The sequence below is a fragment of the Scyliorhinus canicula genome, unplaced genomic scaffold (assembly GCF_902713615.1).
Source record: "Scyliorhinus canicula unplaced genomic scaffold, sScyCan1.1, whole genome shotgun sequence".
NCBI lineage: Eukaryota > Metazoa > Chordata > Chondrichthyes > Carcharhiniformes > Scyliorhinidae > Scyliorhinus > Scyliorhinus canicula.
Genome location: NW_024055444.1, coordinates 106,762 through 115,202, shown reverse-complemented (window position 1 = coordinate 115,202; position 8,441 = coordinate 106,762).

The window sequence follows — 8,441 nt, the reverse complement described above, 5'->3', positions numbered from 1 at the left end:
CTCCAGTCCAGCCTGACCCTCCCACTCCAGTCGAGCCTGACCCTCCCACTCCAGTCCAGCCTGCCCATCCCACTCCAGTCCAGCCTGGCCCCCCACTCCAATCCAGCCTGACCCTCCCACTCCAGTACAGCCTGACCCTCCCACTCCAGTCCAGCCTGACCCTCCCACTCCAGTCCAGCCTGACCCCCCACTCCAATCCAGCCTGACCCTCCCACTCCAGTCCAGCCTGACCCTCCCACTCCAGTCCAGCCTGACCCTCCCACTCCAGTCCAGCCTGACCCTCCCACTCCAGTCCAGCCATAACTCCCCACTCCAGTCCAGCCTGACCCTCCAGTCCAGACTGACCCTCCCACTCCAGCCTGACCCTCCCACTCCAATCCAGCCTGACCCTCCCAATCCAGTCCAGCCTGACCGTCCCACTCCAGTCCAGCCTGCCCCTCCCACTCCAGTCCAGCCTGCCCCTCCCACTCCAGTCCAGCCTGGCCCCCCACTCCAGTCCAGCCTGATCCTCCCTCTCTAGTCCAGCCTGACCCTGCCACTCCAGTCCAGCCTGACCCTCCCACTCCAGTCCAGCCTGACCCTCCAGTCCAGCCTGACCCTCCCTCTCCAGTCCAGCTTGACACTCCCACTTCAGAACAGCCTGACACCCCACTCCAGTCCAGCCTGACCCTCCCACTCCAGTCCAGCCTGACCCCCAACTCCAGTCCAGCCTGACCCCCACTCCAGTCCAGCCTGACCCTCCCACCCCAGTCAAGCCTGACCCCCCACTCCAGTTCAGCCTGACCCTCCAGTCCAGGCTGACCCTCCCTCTCCATCCAGCCTGACCCTCCCACTCCAGTCCAGCCTGACACTCCCACTCCAGTCCAGCCAGACCCTCCCACACCAGTCCAGCCTGACCCTCCAGTCCAGCCTGACTCCCGACTCCAGTCCAGCCTGACCCTCCCTCTCCAGTCCAGCCTGACCCTCCCACACCAGTCCAGCCTGACTCTCCCACTCCAGTCCAGCCTGAACCTCCACACCACTCCAGCCTGACCCCCCCACTCCAGTCCAGCCTGACCCTCCCACACCAGTCCAGCCTGACTCTCCCACTCCAGTCCAGCCTGACCCTCCCACACCAGTCCAGCCTGGACCCTCCCACACCAGTCAGCCTGACTCTCCCACTCCAGTCCAGCCTGACCCTCCCACTCCAGTCCAGCCTGACCCTCCCGCTCCAGTCCAGCCTGACCCTCCCACTCCAGCCCATCCTGACCTTCCCACTCCTGTCCAGCCTGACCCTCCCACTCCAGTCCAGCCTGACCCTCCCGCTCCAGTCCAGCCGGACCCTCCCACTCCAATCCAGCCTGACCCTCCCACTCCAGTCCAGCCTGACCCTCCCACTCCAGACCAGCCTGACCCCCCAACTCCAGTCCGGCCTGACCCTCCCACACCAGTCCAGCCTGACTCTCCCACTCCAGTCCAGCCTGAACCTCCCACACCAGTCCAGCCTGACCCTCCCACTCCAGTCCAGCCTGACCCTCCCACACCAGTCCAGCCTGACTCTCCCACTCCAGTCCAGCCTGACCCTCCCACACCAGTCCAGCCTGACCCTCCCGCTCCAGTCCAGCCTGACCCTCCCACTCCAGCCCATCCTGACCCTCCCACTCCTGTCCAGCCTGACCCTCCCACTCCAGTCCAGCCTGACCCTCCCGCTCCAGTCCAGCCGGACCCTCCCACTCCAATCCAGCCTGACCCTCCCACTCCAGTCCAGCCTGACCCTCCCACTCCAGACCAGCCTGACCCCCCAACTCCAGTCTAGCCTGACCCTCCTCCCTCCGATCCCACTCGACTCCTGCGACTCCCATTCGATCGCCCCCCCCCCCCCACCCCCCGGTTTCTCTGTTCCAGCAGAGGCCCTCTGGTCTGACCCGACACAAGTCCGGTCTGAGCAGACCCCCTCCCTTGCTGTTCGACCAACGCACCATTGTATCCGCCCACACCCCCCCCCCCCCCACCCCCGTCCGATACCCCGCCTTGTCTGTCCCACATGTCTTTTTAATTGTCCCTTTAAACACTTCCCTTCCGGCAGCTGGTGCCGCAAAAATGAGGGCTTCTTACCTTGCTGAGCCTCAGCTGCCCCACGCCGGACAGAGATAGTCAGCTTCTTGATTAATAAGGGAACCAGGGTTATACGGAGAAGGCAGGGGATTGGGTATGAGACGTACATCAGCTGTGTTTGACCGGCGGAGCAAACGTGATGGGCCAAATGGCCTTACTCTGCTCCTATGTCTTATGGCCTTAGGTTCCAGAAACGGGACAGGTATTTTTAAGCGCACGTTGTAGTGATTGTAGCTGCCACCAGAGGGCGGTGAGAGACTGGGTGAGTATCTTTAGTGAAGAAAATGTGATGGAGGGAGCGAATGCGGAAACAGAAACATTATTTTAACACTGATATGAAACTTGAATTTTAAAAAAAGTTATTTATTATCATGTGTTTTCACTGTTGCTATTACTGTTGGGATGTTACAAATGTCCGATAGAGAGACGAGTTCGCATTTGACGGGTTCAAATTGGAAAATGATATAAGGACCTTCATCAGGATCTTCGTCTTGTCAAACCGACTGGTCAGCTTTGCAGGAAGAGATAGTGAGCAAAAGGCACTGCAATCGTTGGACAGCAGACAGGAAAGTGAGATTTAGCCTCTCCCACAATAAAATAGCTATAACAGGCAGGAGGGAATTCCTGTTCTCATTCGTTACTATATCGTGAACTGCAACTTGTCGGCAGTTTAAGTAAATAATTGCACCGTGCACTTGCCAGTTCACACCGCCAGAGGGCAGTGCGATACATGAAAAGTATTTAAGGTAGCAGGTCAGGAGTGTGCTCACAGTGCGAGCTGGTGTCAGTGTGAAACGTGGGAAATGGGTGGTTAAACCATAAGCCTATTTAGTTAGTTCAACAGAAACACGTCACTAGGTGAACCCGAAGTTAGTGTTTGGTTCCCCGTTAATTTTTCAGAATATAGTTTTCATCTCCCGGTTCTGAGCCGAGCTCGGTATTGCGTGAGAACTGATAATGCTTCGGGTTCACACAGGCATTTTGCTGTGTTTCACTTTGATCTGCACGGAGGTGAGCGGAGAAGATGAGGTGCAGCAGCTCCCTGGATGGATGGTTGTTAGTGAAACGGGTAATGTGTCCAAGAATTGCTCCATCAGCATTGCATTTAGCATCGTACTCTGGTACAGACAGTACCCGAATCAGTCACCCCAGCATCTGGTGATGGCCACAAGAGAAACCGATCAACACGGGAGGATTACAGCTTCAATCGGTGGAGACAACAAGCTCAGTATCCTAACTGTGAGAGAGGCGCATGTTACAGACGCTGCCACCTATCTCTGCGCCGTGAGGCACAATGTAACTAACAGAGGGAGACCCCATACAAAAACCTGCACCGCCTTACAAAGCCGCTTCACTGTGGCTGCAATATCGGCGTTTCATGAAGCGGGGCGTTGTATTCCATGGGAAGCGGGAATGAGAACAACACCTATATAGAAGCGGAAGAGTTAAAGAGGGAGAAATATGAAGAGAATTGGAAATATAGTCGAAGAAAGGGAAAGTGTTAACATATTAACGGAATGAGTGAAAGAACAGCACAGAACATTCTGTAACAATGAAAAGTGAAGTGGAAAAAAGTGAAAAATAACGAGTGTGATGCATAGAGTTAACGATCAGTTAAAATCATAAATGAAGTGACTCAGAAATAATGTAAAACGGCCTTAACATCATTCAATCTTTCTTGATAATTCGACATTTTATGGTTTGAAAAGCGGCTTCTGAAGAATTGCCATTGGATATTGCTCTATAAGTAAATTTACACCCTTACCACCATTCTGCCCTTGTAAATCCTCCCACTGGGAACCCCGCCAGAGGGCGAGGTGGTCCCAAAGTATTTCCTGTTATCAACATCAAACTATCGACAAAGTACATGCGGTAACGCTGCGAGCTGCCGTCCTGACGACAGCTTGTTCAAACTCTGATACACATTTTCTGCCCTGTGATAGTGGAGATCTTTCCCAGTTTGTTATTGCTGCCTCAGCTGGGGTCCCGGAATCTGTATTGCTGTAACCTTTTCCTGAAATTCACAACGAACATCAAACTGGATTTTTTTTCTGTTTGTCAGGATGTGGTTAGTGCTGGGCCTTCGAACGGTTACAATTTAGATAAATGACTTGGACGATATAGTTGCTCAATCTGCTGACCACAGAGAGAGATGTAGGAAAGTAAATGTTGAAGAAGACCTTAGGGGCCTATAAAAGGACATGGATAGGGTAAGTGAATGGACAAAGATCTGGCAAACAGAATATAATGTGGAAAATATGAAATTATTAATTTTGGGAGTTAGACACACAGAGAAGCTGACTATCTGAGGAATTGCAGTGGACTGAGATTCAGAGGGATCTGGGTTTCGAGTGCGTGAATCACAAACGCCAGTTTACAGGTGTAGCAAATAATGGGAATATTGTTGTTCATTGTGAGGTGAATTCATCACAAAAACATGAAGGTTATGCTTCAGTTCTAGAGGGTATGAGTGGGATCACATCTGGGATACTGTGCAGTAGGGCGCGATTTGTTGCAATTTTCTAATGGTCTCCTACTGTGACTATCACTATGGAGGCTGGATTATTGTTTCTTTGCTGACTACTAACTGGAACCCTGACTGTTGGGTTTTTGTACGGGACACGCTATATCTGTAGCAGTGTGGGCTGCAAGGCACAAAGATACAGTGCGCGATCAGACATCAGCGTGTTGCCTATCATTAGCTCGCTAAGCTTTGCAGTTTGATTTAAGGTAGCTGAAACGCGATCGGTGATGTCAGGGTGTCTGTAAATGTTCTTTCCCAGAACATGAAGAATGTATTGTGGACACTTCCCGGGACTCTGACTGTACCAGTGCACATACGGGTTAGAAGTGCTTGTCTTCAAGTTACAGGTTAGTGTGACATTACTTTCTTCTTCAATCTTTATTTCAGCATCCGGCTGCTCCACTGTGTCCTGATGGCTCCAATCTGACGTAAAAATTAGATTAAGAGCAACGATCAGTATCAGCTTCAAATTGATCAACTTAATCTTCAACGTCATTATTGTTTTCACCAACAATAACGTCAGGGTTACAGCAGCCAGGAGGAGAATGGAGTTTTACTGGGAAGGAAATACTTACTGAGAAGTGAAATAATGATGAGCATCTGACCGAGCCGGTTCTCCATCATCCTTCCTGAGTCTGGAACTCTGCAGTGAGAGGAATCCTCTGTCAGAGGCAAAAATACCGATCCCCGTCACACTGCATTGCTCATCCAGCCAATGGCAGAGGCAGAAATGCAGACCCCCGTCACACTACACTGCTGATCCAGCCAATGGCAGCGACAGCAACTTCTCCACTGACACAATTGAGTCAGAGCGAGAGCAGCAACCGCAAGCTGTGGGCGGGGATACCGCAGACTCAGAGTGACGTGTGCGCTGACTGTGACCATCCTGCACCTGCTCACTGTTCAAGCCACTGAGAAGAAATCGAGCGGGAGGGCCATAAAGCAACCGAGGCCCCTTTAAACACGGCTTCTGACACTAGACACTGTGTCACTGGATCTGCAAATAGTCTGCCTGTCGATGTAGAGCATCAAAAGAGCAGAAGGATAAATAAATCTGCTAATGTTTGTTCTTCGTGGGCCTGGGATGAAATTAACCCGGCTGATGGAGGTAAACCTCTATTAACTGTATGAGTGTGCGTAAATTCTCATCAATCTGTTAAATGAAAATCGCTTATTGTCACGAGTAGGCTTCAAATGAAGTTGCCGTGAAAAGCCCCTAGTCGCCACATTCCGGCGCCTGTTCGGGGAGGCTGTTACGGGAATCGAACAGTGCTGCTGGCTTGCCTTGGTCTGCTTTCAAAGCCAGCGATTACGGGAATAGAACAGTGCTGCTGGCTTGTCTTGGTCTGCTTTCAAAGCCAGCGATTAGCCCTGTGAGCTAAACAGCACCTGAGCTAAACTACACTGATGAGTATAATTTAGTACTTATTGCGCAAGAGCACCGCCAGTATTATGAGAAACGTGTCTGATTGAATCGCTCAGTGAATGGGAATGAAATGAGTCAGATATTTGGAAGGGGAGAGGGAACCGGGTTCTGTTCAGCTCATTGTTCCACCCAGACACAGCAGGGGGCCAGGCCCATTGTGACATCACTGAGGATACCTCTGTTGTTGGTCTCATGTGACTTTCCAATCATCAAGCTTGGGCTTTGCGCCCTCTGCTGGTGGATTATGTTCAATCCGGTTCCGAATGGGGGTTATTGGATGGACTTAAGGTTTATACTATAGTAATCTTTATCGTCACAAGTAGGCTTACATTAACACTGTAATTATTGATTTGTTTGTCAGAACATCAATGTCAGGAATGGGAATTGACTATTTAAATCTGGACCCTGCTCATTATTTCTTTCTCTGACCCAGGCCCAACGCATTGCACTGGGGGTCCGGTCGCACCTATCCCAGAGCTCGAACAGGAATCCAGTGCGTTCTGGATTTCCAGTCCCATGAGCCATCCCCAACCTTCATTCGCAGACAACATAAAAATGGCTGGTGTGCTAAATAGTGAGGAGGAAAGGTTTAGATTACAGGATGATATAGACGGAGGGGCCAGATGGGCAGAACAGTGGCAAATTAAATTTAACCCTGAAAAGGGTGAGATGATGCATTTTGGGAGGACTAACAATGCAAGAAAATACACAATGAACGGTAGGTCGCCAAGAAGTGTAGAAGCAAGGGGGAAGCTTGGGGTTCATGTCCGTAGATCCCCGAAGGCAACAGGACAAGGACTTAAGGTGGTGAAGATGACATATGGGATGCTTGTCTTTATTAGCCGACGCATGGAATATAAGAGTCGGGAGGTTATCATGGAGCTGTATAAAACGCTGGTTAGCCCGCAGCTGGCGTATTCTGTGCACATCTGGTCGTCACATTATGGGAAGGATGCGATTGCACCAGAGAGGTGCAGAGGAGATTAATGAGACAACGTATATTTAAGAAACTCATTGGATATGCACTAAGTGCTTGGAGGTGATTCTGAGAGATGCGAGAAGGTCATGTTATATGAATATATATTTTTTCCTTTCGATTAGTGTTATTTTAGCAGTGTCATGATAAAGTAAATAAACCTACAGCGTGATTTAAAGGGAAAAAAGTGTCGTTTGGGGCGCAATTGTCAGAATGTTTCTCAATGGCCGCATTGGCGAGATCGCAGCCCGTATTTAAGGGCACTCGGTGTTGGAAAGTAGCCCCCATCAGCTTCTCACCATTACTGGCTGCCACGTCGTCAGATTCGCTGGATCCGCACCTCATCTAAGGAGGGGAGCCGGCTGCTCTTAAATCCTCCCTCACCATTCACTGCAGTCAACACACAAGCATGGCAATATGTAGAGCTGCACCTCGCTTTGGCGATGCCAACCTGGCCAAGCTTCTCGATGCTGTGGATGCATGAGACGGGACATCCTGTTCCGCGGGGGGGGGGGGGGGGGGGAGGGGGGGGGGGTCAGAGGGCCAACAGCAGAGGCACCAATACCACCTGGGAGGCAGTGACATTGACTGTCAGTGGGACAGCATGGCAAGGGGGACCGTCGTCCAATGTAGGAAAAAGACCAATGACCTCCAGTTACCTGCAAGGGTAAGTTACCACCTCTCTCTTGGCATCAGGTCCGCCTGCCACCCCTCAAATCCAACCCCCCTACCCCCCAACACATGGCTGGCTGACACCTTGCACGCACTGGTCTTTGTGCTTGCTCCTCAGAGCTCACTGGCACCTAGCATCACAACCCCTTGATGTCCAGGTGAGGTGCCCACACATACCATCTGCTATAGAACTCCCCTCCCAGCCCCGAGGCATGGACTAGAAGAGTATGGAGGTTATTATGGAGCTGTATAGAATGCTGGCTAGCCCGCAGCTGGAGTATTTTCTGCACATCTGGTCACCACATTATGGGAAGAAAGTGATTGCACCAGAGAGGGTGCAGAGGAGATTAATCAGGAAGTTTTCTGAGCAGGAGTGTTTCAGTTGTGAAGAGAGGCTGAATAGGCTGGGATTATTGACCTTAAAGCAGAGAATGATGCAGAGGATCTGATCGAGGTGTTCAGAATTCTGAGGAACACAGATAGGAAGACACTTTTCCCCTCAGTGGAGCGGGCAAAAACCAGGGGGCATAGATTTAAGTTAAGGGGTAGGAATTTGGAAGGAATTTAAGCGTAGTTAGAACCTGGAACATATTGTCTGTGTTCCCGAGGCGGGAAAACTCACAAAACTTAAGAAGCGTTGAGATGAGGACTTGAAACGCCATAACATACAAAGCTACGGACCAAGTGCGAGGAAATTGCTTTAGACTAGATGGATACTTGATGGCCGGGGCAAACACAATGGGCCAAAG